The sequence below is a fragment of the Saccoglossus kowalevskii genome, chromosome 12, assembly GCF_978046115.1.
Source record: "Saccoglossus kowalevskii chromosome 12, keSacKowa6.1, whole genome shotgun sequence".
Classification (NCBI taxonomy): Eukaryota; Metazoa; Hemichordata; class Enteropneusta; family Harrimaniidae; genus Saccoglossus; species Saccoglossus kowalevskii.
The window spans coordinates 9,672,695-9,688,229 of NC_140652.1; the positions used below are offsets into that span (position 1 = coordinate 9,672,695).

The following is a 15,535-nucleotide window of genomic DNA, read 5'->3' on the forward strand; positions in this document are numbered from 1 at the left end:
AGTATTTTGTGAACATTGAACTTTATTTTTATTTTCTATTTTATGGGTCGTTTCTCACAGAAACTAAAATGCAAATACATTATTAACTGTGTGTTTGTATATTTATTGGTAGTATACATCAACACATTGGCTATTTTTGGATATATCAAGAGTAATCGGTATGTGGCACTGATCGAATCATGTATTCTGTCATAGTTGATATAATTAATAAAAGCGATGTTCACACATAAAACTTTGAAAAATGTCTATGGTGAATGTATGCAACCTTGTCCCTTTGCGAAACAAATCAAGATTTGTTTTATTTTGAAATGAGCGTGAATTCATTTTACAATGCAGTGAATACACACAGATTGTATTGATGCCTGCACCTTCATATCCACATTCAACACCTGTAGACTCACAAATATATAACGAGATAAATGGCTTTAGAGTGATGGTGTGTTCAGCTTCCATGGTCGGTTGTGCAGCCTTGACCAATCCTGTAAATTTGCCTGGTTTGCTGCATTGGGACAATAGCGGACAGTCAGGTGGGGCTTCCAGTTCTGTTCTAAGGACACGTAACACTTCATAATATTTTCAAAACGTGATGACTCGAACACCAGACAGTAATTGGATTCATCCACTCACTGATCAACGTAATAAAAAATGTCATATATTTAAGAGTAGTGTGGGTTGGAATAATAGTCATTGTCAGCTAGAAACCCAATATTCTCAGTTACCCCGCATTCTCCAAATAGAACAAGTAGTCAATTTCCTCTTCACAAGGCTATATGGCCATGTTACGGTGTCACGTTTTGGTGGCGGCGTTTTAGGCTTGGTTAAACAGCACCTGGAGTGATGTAATATAATGTGATTGACCGAGCAGTAGACATCAGAGTCTGTATATTGACACGAATAAGGCGGGCATTTGGCTAGTCATATGCAAGGGAACCAGTAACGACTGAACACACTAAATATTGTGTGTGGAAAGTAGTAGTTTGTTGTGGTCGGCACACTGAGTGGTCGAAATATCGTAGTGTGTTAAATCTCTGGGTCTACGTTTTTCTAATTCAACTACTGTACGGCGAATGTACGAACGTGACGAGCAGATATCTAGATTCGATATTAGCAAGGTCAATACAGGAAACGGCGCACTGGTCGCCGTTTACTGTGTGGGACCACGCACATTGACCGCCCAGTGTGGAGTTTTGTAAGGGCTCATACCACTAAATGAATTTCCATGGACGACAATGTTAACATATGACGAGATTGCTATATGAAAATGATAAAGAAAGTTGAAAACATGGCTCGAAAATGGGAAATCAACATGCCAGTAATCAACCATATGAAAAAACTAACATGCTGGCCAGCTCAATCTCTTACAAATCTCAGGTAAACAAGACAAACCTACTGTATTTAGATTGCACCTAGAGAAAACACTGGAAAAACACCAAGATTAGAACATCCAAATACACACAGAATAAGCCCACAGGTACACAGCCACTAAGTAGTAAACAAGAGACCACCCAGGTGATTACGCCCGCAAACAGGAAGCACCTGAGAAAAAAAATATTTAAAAAATTTCATTGGTTCTTTCAAGGCATATAAATTGCTACGAGCAGCCATTGGTTAATTAGTGGCACGAGACGTTAAGTGTATCGGGTTTCTGTGTACTTTTATTGTTATTCGCAACTATGTATTTGTTATTGGTTACTTAGGTTAATTAGGATTGTAATGTGGGACTAAAAATTAATGTGAACTTAGTCAACTATTTATTTTGGCAAGTATTGGGAGTAAGGTTGTATTTATTTTCCAAATAATGTAATGTCTTGTCATATAAACCCTTATGCTGGCCTACGTGTTCCACGTTCGGCTTTCACTCAATGTTGACAGTACTGATGGCATATCATTGGTTGCATTATTCCATAAATGTTTTTTCAATAAACATTTGAACTACACATTACTGTCCTTGACAAGGTGTATTTTTTGTGTATTTACAATGTGATTAATTGTCTCCAAAAAGTGTTTAAACTGCTTTATTGTACCGATGAGTTGAATTGGAAAGCGTGTTTCGAACCATCAGTGTTTGTGCTAGACATTTGTGGTTTTCCCGTGTTTTCCAAACCATAATATGCTACTACTTCCTTTTTCATTGTGTTATTGTGAGTGTTGAATGACGTTTTCCTCGCCTGTCACGCCATGAGAAAGTTTCAACCACTCGGCCTTGTGACAACGAAGTGCATGACTTTGCGTGATCCCACAAACTATATGGTCGTTCTTTTCAATTGCGGTAGAACTTATTTATCACTATATTGTTCCACCTTATTGGTGTCTTATATATTATTATTGTAATCTGTGTACACCAATTCGTATATACCTAACAAACGACTTTGTTTGAAAGTCGTGTATTTTGCGACGTCACCAATTCGTGTGTGGTTACTTCTGAAATTGTGTCCACTCGTTATTCGTTAGTTTGAGACCTTCGGTTTATCGTTTTCGAGAAGCCATCACACTGTCTACTCCGTCATTGGTTCATATGTACAAAGGTCAGATTATGTGTACTGGACCTAATTCCGATCGGAAAGGTGAACAGTAAACATGACCATTTTTCTAATCTATAATCATTGCAATCAACTGAAATTCACTGTTTATAGCTTATTAAAACGTGTTCACGTATAAGTCGTTTTGATTAAGTGCTTTGTGGCACAAGATGTGGGTCAACAATTGCACTGTACTTCGTCCTTTTGCTAACTCGAATGACCCTTATTTACTCTCACCTGAAGAGAGTAAACCTTTTGACTGGTGTGAACATCTCAAAATCTTACTTTTATGTATCTAAAATCACGCACACGCAGTAGTTATCGCGTTATTAGCATAGTGTACCCTTGGTAGGCTGACCTATCGTAGCCACGTGTACATAAACCAGCCTGTCCATTATCTGCACCAACATCGGTTGCATACTAGTATCTGACCCATTGTTCTGATCGTAAGTGTATTCTCGGCTACAAGACTACGTGGGTAATGAGATAGACGCTAACTGTTGTTGCCGTCTAAAGACCGACATGGACTAAATATTGTGAGCTGATAAAATTTAGTATACCCATTAGGTCACTGACCACGAAATCCAACTAATTTACATATAGGACAAAAATAGAATGTCTGCCCAGCAACAGTCACTGTTGCTGAGCAACTAAGTTGTAATATACTTAGGTCAGGTTAGTGAGTTATGTTGAACACATACAGGCAACCAGAAAACACATGTATTTTGGATGGACACCAAGCAAAGGGATATAGGTTTTTTACGAATACGCCAGTGCTACTCATGACAACAGATTAACAACCTGTTTGAATGTGAACCAGGACAATGCAGCTAACAATGCAGCTAAGTAATGATATTATCTAGTGAAGTTGAGTTACATGTTATTCAGTTATTCTCATGTTTTGGTAAAAAAGACAATAAAGTTATGGAAATTGATGAACTGTCTTCAGATATTTGATCAAGCATAACAGCGATAACGACAACTGCTTCACGATTAGAATGCACTGGTAGTAAAGGCCATAAACCGGAGCTTGTGGTATTATTAGAAACTTAGTCACGTGAACGCAGAGACCCGTAGTGATCCATCACCTTGTTCAACCACGCAGTCTCGCGAGCGCGTCGGTAACACTAACCAAACGCAAAAATAAAAGAAAATGGAATATTCTGCTTTTCGTTGCATGGCCAGTGTGCATCGCCGGACGTGTATTATATTACATAAATAGAAAGGATGTACTATACACACTTTTTCAGTTCTCGTGAATAATTCAAAATATCATTTGGCGTTAAAATTAACCTTCTAATCCCTGTTTTTGCCCAAAAGCCTCAATCAGTAATTTAATTTGAGATTTGGCCATCTTTTCAAAAAGTTGAAAAAAAGTTCAGTGTCCTTGCCAATTCCATTCGTTGCATATTGACTAAAGCATCACAGTAACAAGTCTGATATACAATAGTAGTTTACAAAATTTTTACTAAATTTCACCGGTTTACAAGTTATCTACAGTTATTTGTAGAAATTAAATTCTGCATATAAATACAAGTTTACAATATGCATGAAAACAAACGTTTTAAAACCTAACTGCCAGAACCCAGTGCCAGTGTCGCATTGCTATGCTTGTAAAAATTGATCAAGGCCAGTCTCTCGTTACTCGTAAAGGTAAATTCACTCTCAGTCATGCTGAATCTGTCGCATCCATTTTATCTGTACGTGAAACAGTTTAGACAGCCATACAATGCTTTAAACACCTCATTAATTATAAAATAATTGCAACTTTAATTTCTCTCAATTCAAGCGTGTTTATAATATCGAATCATTAGTGGCACATCTACCTTTCTGTTTTACAGCAGTTATGAACTCAAAGAAGCCACATCATCCTCTGCGTACAGAAAGCGATTTGTTCATATCTCAGCAAGCCAAATAATACAGAGGCTGGATTTTAAAGAGTCGGATTCATTACTCGACGTTTGCTGTGGATCAGGGGAGTTAACAAAACTGGTGACTGAAAATGCTGTAGATATACTATATTTTTAGCTCCGCTGTCAAGTTTATTGAGTTCAAAAGTGGCTTGCAGCATCTGTGTATAAAGTACTTTACAACTTGCTTTCATAGTTTGGTCGTCACCATAGAAACAGATACTGAATGTCATAAAACCCATTTCTTAGCAACTGCCTAACCAAAATGATATGTTATTTAGTTTGTAGTATATATCAAAACCCATCAATATAGTCATGTTGTGGGTTTATTTTGAATTGAATATACACAGAGAAATCAAGATTGTCTAACTTCCCAATGCTATACACCGACTCATCAGAGCCAATTAAACTGTATGCACATAATACAGTATGGGGATCTTTTAAAAAACAACAAATGCGTTTGTATTGTTATTTAGTATATTTGTTTTGATTTGTAGATTATCATTAAGTCCCCCCCCCAAAAAAAAAACACACAACTACAGCCTTTGGGGTTCGGTGCCTGTCAAGTGACCAGTTCTCAAGTTCCAGTCTAACGAAAAGTGTCAAATAAATGTAAGTCGTCTAATAAAGGTCTGTTGAGGCGACGCCTGTATCTCCCGGAACCAGATTATATCCTCATACCTGACAAAGAATTATATTTCAAGATTCTACATGTACTTTTCATTTTGAATCTTCATTTGTTTTACTGGGAAGTTCAGATTTATAGCACACGAAGTTGGCCGCTATTTTTTACATGTCGTGTCTATCTTTCCAAGTGTATGTTTGTTTGTACATCCCAGCTAAAAGTATAAACTATAGATGGGAGGAGCTCAAATAATAATCCAATGGCTAATGGTCCCAATGAAGGTTTTTATTATTATTGCACAATGTGTATGAAACTAAAGCTGGGAAATATGCCAACATGCCAAGTGATACTATCTATATCTGGTAACAACTATTTCTCCGTAAATGCTGCTTCTATCATAAGACAGCTAAACATGATATAAAACCCAACAATACACTGTCAGATAATACTGTCAAAACTGTCAATATCTGTCCACGATTTGCGTGTTCACAAAGTGTGATGCGAGGACTGATTTCTGTTGTCGGTCACAGCTACAGTGCACTGGCCTATTACTGATCAATCAAAGCACGGTGAATGTTGTATACATGCATGAAACTGCTCACACACACAGTGATTCAATATGTAGATTGCGTTTTGTATCGGTACACAATGTTTCCAAAGTGACATCCACGAACTGAAATTATTATCAGGGTTACAGGCTCGTTACATGGACGTGCCTTATTGTTTGCATCATATACAAGGTCAATTGACGTTACACATCAATAGTTGTCAGCAGATGACGCCTTGTAGGTTTCAAATTTGATGTTCTCACCTCAACTGGGAATTCGTGGCTATCCCAGCCTGTTCTTCGTCATCAAGAACCCAAAATACACTGAAAGTCTCCCTGTGCCAGCAAGTCTGTGTATAGTATGCATGATAGAGACACATAGCCTGTAAACTAAAAGGGCCACATTTTGTGCATGCAGTCCTTTCTGCAGTTTTGATTCGAAATCTCTATTGAGTGTCAATTAACAGTTGTTTAAGTCTCAGATAGATACTCAGATTTTATATTACTATTAATTAAAAGTGTTGAACCCTTTATGTAGGTTTTAGTTGACACTTATCTAGCATTTGGATGCGAGTGAACAAACTAGCTCTTACCACTTAGTAAATATGCTTTCCCCTGACGATATTAACATGGTGAAGTAATACTTACCGCACACCTACCCGTCTCTAGTTGCTACAATTGTTTTCAGATTCTATGGTGACAAATTTAAAACTGATCACTTGGAGGTGCTTGGTTCCCAAGGCTGCCGCGTATTTCACTAACCTAGTTGATTATTTTTTGAATGGCAATGTCTAGTGGGTTTCAATTGATACTTGATTGGCGATGATCCCAAACTCAGTAAATGCTGCTTGTATGGGAACATTCCGATTGTTAGTGGTATTATACTTTTCTTGTACACTTTTCAGCAATGGATATCAACCAGAATATGATAAATGTAGCGAAGTCTACAAATAATGTTGACAATATCACGTATAATGTTGGTGATACCGAAGCCGAAATTGGGTTTCAAAATGGCATCTACACGAGTGCCTAAAGCCCGGCTTAGAGGGCTATTTAAACATTGAAGTGGATCGAAAGTCACACTTTTCCAGTGTGATACACGATGCTATCCATAAGCTACCGAAATGGCAAACATTTGTGCCAAGGCTTCCCTCTAGTAATGTTGTTCAGACAGCATAGATCTAAAACTTTGTTTTGTTATATGAGCAACTGTGATGTATACAATAATTATTACATATTGTTTTAACTGAGAACATATTTACGCAGTATTTGTTCTTCATGTGATATTCGTCGACTGTGCTGTTATTTAAGAAGTCGAAAATTATATGATAACAACCACACACACAGTGTAATCTCGGATTCTCGACAAAAATGGCCAATCATTTGAGTATTTGTATTGCATGAGTGTTTTAACCGATCAACTTGAAATTGTTCATGCGGCATGTATGGTCAATGCTTCAAAAACATATAATTTCATCATTCACATGCTTTTTCCACCATCTTTTAATATTGTAAATTGGACACATAAAAAATTGGTCAAGGAATACTTAATCCAATCAACTTGATGTCATATCAATATGTATAGAGAAAGCAAGAAGAATAAAATAATTTTGTTCGGTCATGTGATTTGGCCGCCGTCTTGGTTTTCCGGTATTATGATCACAATTTAGGACATTTGTTTATTATGAGCGCTTGAATCAATCAACTGGATATTTTGCTTCGAACACGTTTTGTGCAAAATTTTGTTCGAGTTGAATAAAAATAGGCTGGTCAGTGACGTAATTTTGGATATTATTCAAAAATGTTCAAATGTTTAGAATAATTTTTCTTGGAGACTTAAACTGATTAAATTTATTTGTTGCATGTAGAACGAACGTTTCTTATTACAAGAAAATTTAAATAATTTGGATTGCTCACATAGTTTTAGCCATCTTGAATTTCTCACATAATGGCCCCAAAATCATGCATTTGTTACGATCTGAAATGTAATCTATGGATTCTTTATGTGAAAAATAAAATAATATTTGACGGTCAGTGTGATTTTACCAAAACGTAATACTAAGAGTTTAATTGTTTTTTTTAAACTATTCTCATAACGTTGTTGTACAGGTTTTGTATGAAACAATAACATCAGAACATATTCAAAGATTAACTTTAAACTTTTTTCAGAAGCGATTTGACTTTTGTAACCAAGCACCAACAAACTGCTCAATTAATTACGTTTGTGATATACCTACAAAGCACAGCAATATGGTCATGTTCTGTAGTTTGTACAAATTGGATTGAATACATACAAAAACTACTTAAACATGCTCTAACTTCTAAATTTTCAGTTTTTACTCAAAACCGTTGGCTATATTTGTCCCAATCTTCTGAAGGAAATTTATAAACGAGACTTGTTTGTGAATTTGTAATGTGAAAAAGAAACTGGTAGCGAAAAAGTTAATCCTCTGATTAGTATTATTCGTACCTAACACAGACAACATATGAATTGAATATAGGACATCATTGAGAATAGAAGACATTGTTTATTACAACAATGATGACAACACTATAGCAGTCAATTTGAAACTGTAGTGTTTTCCGATACTATTCAACATAACTTAAATTCGTCACTGAATCATGTATTCATACCAAATTACCTTTCCATGATAGGGATTCCAGTATAAAAAGTATCCACTACAAGGCAATAAAGAAGATTTTGCTACAATTCTCCGAAAAGCTGGATTTGTAGATGTCAAAGTAGAACTTGATAATACGTTACCATACTTCATATTTGAAAATGATTTGCAGACAAAAGGTATGTAGAAAGAGAATTGAGAACACATCTGCCTGTCTCATTACTATTGCTAAGAAATTTGAAAACATTCTCTACAACCTTTACTGAATACCCATACCCAAGCATACTGACTTCAAACTTCTTCAAATCACAATCAACTGTCTACATTTAAAACATGCAAACAAGTTTGAGGGCTGCAATCGTTCAACAGAATGCCATATCACAGATGAATAAACAAACAAATAGTGGAAATTACAAGTCTCAGTATACGAAACTGACAATACACAAGCAAACCAAAACAGGTAGATGGATAAGGGGTCATTGTGTACACAGTAATCAATAGTTTTTATTTGCATATTACTTTGTTTGTGTTGTCCGAGATTTGGCGTATTATGTGAATTTTCGTTTGCCTGTGGTTATTTACATTACCTCAGCCGATTACTCTGGCGATGGATAGTGTCAAGAGGGCATTAACTATATTTCTCCAACATGCGTCAGGGCTCTTTACTATACGCACATTTGCAAGTTAAAATTAGGCAAGCTCTTGTTTGGGTTCTTTAAAAATATTACGAATTAAATTAAATCTTGTACAGGATTGGAATTAAACATTAAAAACACTTGACCAGCCTCAAGTAAAAAAGGACGCAAGTAAGAAGTTTCAAACAATATTCAATATAGCAAATAAATAATTACAAACGTGGTGAAATCCCGCTCGAACAATCTCGACCCGTCTCGGGCTGTACATAAACTGGTAAGGAATGAGGTGCACGGATACGAAGGCATGGGAGAATGTCGAGTAAAGGTGGGAGCGATCAGTCACCAAAATGTCAGGTTAAATAAATCAGACTAAACTCCAAAAATAGACAAACCAACCCAAGGCGCCAGCTTAAATACAGAGTCGTAGCAATGTCCTAAGACGAAGACTATAACAGTTGCAATCTTCGCACGATTTCTAGTTGTCTCGACAGATGGTAAATGTACTCCCGATTGTAATCACACTGCGATATATATAGCCAGTGGAAAATTAATTTACATATTAGGACTTTGCAACTTTCCAAGTACATTCGTGACAGTCACAAGCAGAACATTCTACAAACTGGCTACACAAAACATGTTTATGCATTTCATCCTCCCTGTCTGACAACTGCAGTTCTCCTAAAATTGGATAGTCCTACACCAGGAGTTATTGTCTGGCCTAATAGTGACAATTAATATGGATGGCCATTCACAAGTATGCCAACTGCAAGTGCGAGAGGGCGTTGTACACTTGTAACACTTCCTGGTGGTGGTCGCTGAATGTGCAGCAGATAATTTTGAGATTCGACCAAATTACAGGTTTAAAACATATCAAACCTACCAAGCTTTCATGTCCAATTCATTCATGTCCAAAATATTAGTGCCAGCATTGATGATTATAGACAACCTATAGACAAACTGAAATACAAAATTGACAATCCGTTGCATCTGTTTGTATCCTACACAGATTAAAGTTGAATATAACTGGCTTTCTAACAAGCAACTTTCTATATGTCCTTGAATCCAGTATTACGACGTCATTCGTTTTCCGTGCATGCGCGCACGTTTACTGTACATAACTAGGTCACTAAAGTGAGCAGGGTCACTTATCGGAGCTTTGACAAAACCAGAAGCCTGAGCGAAGCTGAACGAGTCAGTCGATCAAGGTAAGAAGTGATCAACACTTTATACCAGTTATTAGATTGTGGTACTGTGTTTTGAATACGTTCATGTTTTGTTCTTGCGAGAAATGTCGGATCTAGGCCAATAGAACATTCGTACAATACCCCTGTAATGGAACTGACCTGTAATTTATGTGTAGATCGAAATGTTTTCATAGCGAAGTGTGGCGACAACATAATCATTTATCATAGTATCATTGTGTTAGTTCATCATTACTAATTCATCTTGATATTGGAATGAGTGTAGACATGTTTTATTAATTTACATCATTACCGAGAGAGCAGCCATCTGAACATGACATCACGGGGAGGAACTATTAACTGTGTGTTCGTATAATTATGGGTAATATACATAAACACATTGGCAATATTTGGATAACTCAAGAGTAATCGGTATGTGGAACTTCAAGGAATCCGATTGTGTTCTGTCAAAATGCAGTTGGTAGAATTAATAAAAACGATGTTCACACATGTAATCTTGAAAAATGTCTATGGTGAATGTATGCAACCTTGTCATGTAGCGAAAAATCAAGATTTGTCTTTTTTCAAACAGTTTCAAAATGAGCGTGAATTTTACAATGTAAATGTTTTGACTGAACATGAAATCCCAGTTAAATATACACAGATCGTATATGCTCAATCCATTAAGTGTGTATGCCTGTAACTTCAACTTCACATCCACATTGTATTAGATATGATTCGACATCTGTAGACTCACAAATATATAAGAAGATAAATGCTTCAGGTTAATGGCGTGCTTAGCTTCCATGGTCGACTGCACAGTCAGTCATTAGAAAATTTTGCCAATTTGCCTGGTCTGCTGCATTGGGACAATAGCGGACAGTCAGATGGAATCTTCCGTTGTATTCTAAGGGCACTTAAAAAATATTGTATCTACAACGAGTAGCGGACCATCACGAGTTTACTCGTACTAAGACCCAGACAATTTTTGGATTCATCCACTGATCAACGTAATAAAATAATTGTCATCTATTTAGACATCCCAAGAGTGGTGTGTGTTCGAATAATAGTCGTGGTCAGCTAAACCATGATATGTTCTCAGTTAGCCTTCACACTTCTAATAAAACTGGCGCCGTGACACTAATTTAAGGAGGTTATTGGTGCATACGGGTGAAAGGGGAGACCCTGAGAAATATGGTTCTGTCCCGTGTAATCGTCCTAGGTGTAATACTTGTCCTTTTATTACAGACTATAATCGTATATTTGGTCCCAAAGGAGATGTTGATGTCAAATATCCGTTCAGTTGTATCACAATGAATGTTGTATATTGCATTTCATGTATTAAATGCGGGAAACTTTACATTGGTTCTACAGTTCGTCGACTGGGTGATCGGTTTGCTGAGCATCTGCGGCAAACTAGACAGAAAAATCGTTATTATCCGGTTTCACTTCAATTTAATTCTAGTGGACATAATATTACAGATATGTCTGTTTCTGGTGTGTGTGTTGTCAATGGCAATGAAAATCAGCTCAGGCGTGTCGAGGAGGAAACTATATTCCGCCTTGGAACTAAAGAACCCCATGGTATTAACAAACAGTTCAACTCATTTGTTGAGCTCACTACCTAAGACGCGTTATTTGTTCTATTGTGGAATTTTTTGTGATTCTACTTATAGTTCTTGCGCGTTCTTACGTTCCTATGTTCTACCTGTACGTTATTACACTTTCTTCTATGCTATCGATAAAGAGCCATTGCTCGAAACGTCTGGCTATTTTTAATAGTTATTTAGGACTACGATTACCAAATATTATTTTCTATATATCAAGTTACGAACTGAAACCTGTGCAAGTCTTGTGAAACCCATTGTATTGTATCTGACAAATAGCCTCGCTGAGGTGTGGTGGTCACCACACTGAGTGGTCGTAACAGCGTAGTGTCAAGTTCCTGCAAAATTTGCTGGGGCATGCTGCAGTCGGATCTACGTTTTGCTAGTTCAGCTACTGTACAGCGAACGTACGCACGTACCGAGCGGATATCTAGATTCGATATTAGCAAGGTCAATACAGTACACGTTGGAGAAAGACAACTATTTACGTCATATTAGTCGTCGCTAACTCTGTGGGACCACGCACATTGACAGTGCAGTCTTGTATGATCATTTATTTAGGCGTCGCCGGCCGGGCAATTGTTCAAATTGTATTAAATAATTTGGGTTGTAATGTGAGACTGAGTATTGATAATTAATGTAAACTTGAGCAACTTTTTAATTTGGCATGTATTTCAAAAGCAGACTGTAGAGTATTTGGGAGTTATGGTATTTAAATGAACAAGCTGCATATGGAACCCACAATTCAGAAATGTAAACGTTATGTACGCTAGTTCAGTTTTCTTGCTTTATGTATGTAAATATGATATAATGTGACCATAATGTGGGACTCCTCAAAGCACTACTGGGGTTCCAAGTTTTTTTTCAACTACCGTGCGACTCTTCATAGCACTACTGGGGTTCCAAGTGTCTTTTCAACTACCGTGCGACTCCTCATAGCACTACTGGGGTTCCAAGTGTCTTTTCAACTACCATGCGACTCTTCATAGCACTACTGGGGTTCCAAGTTTCTTTTCAACTACCGTGCGACTCTTCATAGCACTACTGGGGTTCCAAGTTTCTTTTCAACTACCGTGCGACTCTTCATAGCACTACTGGGGTTCCAAGTTTTTTTTCAACTACCGTGTGACTCCTTATAGCACTACTGGGGTTCCAAGTTTCTTTTCAACTACCATGCGATTCCTCATATCACTACTGGGGTACCAAGTGTCTTTTCAACTACCGTGCGACTCCTCCTGGCACTACTGGGGTTCCAAGTTTTTTTTCAACTACCGTGTGACTCCTTATAGCACTACTGGGGTACCAAGTGTCTTTTCAACTACCATGCGACTTTTCAAAGCACTACTGGGGTTCCAAGTGTCTTTTCAACTACCGTGTGACTCCTTATAGCACTACTGGGGTTCCAAGTGTCTTTTCAACTACCGTGTGACTCCTTATAGCACTATTGGGGTTCCAAGTTTCTTTTCAACTACCGTGTGACTCCTTATAGCACTACTGGCGTTCCAAGTTTCTTTTCAACTACCGTGTGACTCCTTATAGCTACTGGGGTTCCAAGTGTCTTTTCAACTACCGTGTGACTTCTTATAGCACTACTGGGGTTCCAAGTGTCTTTTCAACTACCGTGTGACTCCCTATAGCACTACTGGGGTTCCAAGTTTCTTTTCAACAACCGTGTGACTCCTCATAGCACTACTGGGGTTCCAAGTTTCTTTTCAACTACTGTGCGACTCTTTATGGCACTACTGGGGTTCCAAGTTTCTTTTCAACTACAGTGCGACTCCTCATATCACTACTGGGGTTCTAAGTTTCTTTTCAACTACCGTGTGACTCCTCAAAGCACTACTGGGGTTCCAAGATTCTTTTCAACTACCGTGCGACTCCTCATGGCACTACTGGGGTTCCAAGTTTCTTCTCAACTACAGTGCGACTTCTCAAAGCACTACTGGGGTTCCAAGATTCTTTTCAACTACCATGTGACTCCTCAAAATACTACTGGGGTTCCAAGATTCTTTTCAACTACCGTGCGACTCTTCATGGCACTACTGGGGTTCCAAGTTTCTTTTCTACTACAGTGCGAATCCTCATATCGCTACTGGGGTTCTAAGTTTATTTTCAACTACCGTGCGACTCTTCATGGCACTACTGGGGTTCCAAGATTCTTTTCAACTACCGTGTGACTCCTCATAGCACTACTGGGGTTCCAAGATTCTTTTCAACTACCGTGTGACTCCTCATAGCACTACTGGGGTTCCAAGTTTCTCTTCAACTACCGTGCGACTCGTTATGGCACTACTGGGGTTCCAAGTTTCTTTTCAACTACAGTGCGACTCCTCATAGCACTACTGGGGTTCCAAGTGTATTTTCAACTACCGTGTGACTCCTCATAGCACTACTGGGGTTCCAAGTTTCTTTTCAACTACCATGCGACTTTTCAAAGCACTACTGGGGTTCCAAGTGTCTTTTCAACTACCGTGTGACTCCTTATAGCACTACTGGGGTTCCAAGTGTCTTTTCAACTACCGTGTGACTCCTTATAGCACTACTGGGGTTCCAAGTGTCTTTTCAACTACCGTGCGACTCTTCATGGCACTACTGGGGTTCCAAGTGTCTTTTCAACTACCGTGTGACTCCCTATAGCACTACTGGGGTTCCAAGTTTCTTTTCAACTACCGTGTGACTCCTCATAGCACTACTGGGGTTCCAAGTTTCTCTTCAACTACCGTGCGACTCGTCATGGCACTACTGGGGTTCCAAGTTTCTTTTCAACTACAGTGCGACTCCTCATAGCACTACTGGGGTTCCAAGTTTCTTTTCAACTACCGTGTGTCTCCTTATAGCACTACTGGGGTTCCAAGTTTCTTTTCAACTACCGTGTGACTCCTTATATCACTACTGGGGTTCCAAGTTCTTTTCAACTACCGTGTGACTCCTTATAGCACTACTGGGGTTCCAAGTTTCTTTTCAACTACCGTGTGACTCCTTATAGCACTACTGGGGTTCCAAGTGTCTTTTCAACTACCGTGTGACTCCTTATAGCACTACTGGGGTTCCAAGTTTCTTTTCAACTACCGTGTGACTCCTCATAGCACTACTGGGGTTCCAAGTTACTTTTCAACTACCGTGTGACTCCTTATAGCACTACTGGGGTTCCAAGTTTCTTTTCAACTACCGTGTGACTCCTTATAGCACTACTGGGGTTCCAAGTTTCTTTTCAACAACCGTGTGACTCCTTATAGCACTACTGGGGTTCCAAGTTTCTTTTCAACAACCGTGTGACTCCTCATAGCACTACTGGGGTTCCAAGTTTCTTTTCAACTACTGTGCGACTTTTCAAAGCACTACTGAGGTTCCAAGTGTCTTTTCAACTACCGTGTGACTCCTTATAGCACTACTGGGGTACAAAGTGTCTTTTCAACTACCGTGTGACTCCTCAAAGCACTACTGGGGTTCCAAGATTCTTTTCAACTACTGTGCGACTCTTTATGGCACTACTGGGGTTCCAAGTTTCTTTTCAACTACAGTGCGACTCCTCATATCACTACTGGGGTTCTAAGTTTCTTTTCAACTACCGTGTGACTCCTCAAAGCACTACTGGAGTTCCAAGATTCTTTTCAACTACAGTGCGACTCTTCATGGCACTACTGGGGTTCCAAGTTTCTTCTCAACTACAGTGCGACTTCTCAAAGCACTACTGGGGTTCCAAGATTCTTTTCAACTACCGTGTGACTCCTCAAAATACTACTGGGGTTCCAAGATTCTTTTCAACTACCGTGCGACTCTTCATGGCACTACTGGGGTTCCAAGTTTCTTTTCTACTACAGTGCGACTCCTCATATCACTACTGGGGTTCTAAGTTTATTTTCAACTACCGTGTGACTCCTCATAGCACT

General features: G+C 38.5%; 1 long non-coding RNA gene across 1 annotated transcript; it reads left to right on the forward strand.

The window, feature by feature from the left end:
* The first annotated feature begins 3,983 nt into the window (after positions 1-3,983).
* LOC146735497 (uncharacterized) lies at positions 3,984-10,056 on the forward strand. Its single transcript, XR_014931090.1, has 3 exons — positions 3,984-4,511; positions 8,257-8,401; positions 9,864-10,056. It is a non-coding gene; the product is annotated as an uncharacterized LOC146735497 (long non-coding RNA).
* The last annotated feature ends 5,479 nt before the right edge of the window (positions 10,057-15,535 follow it).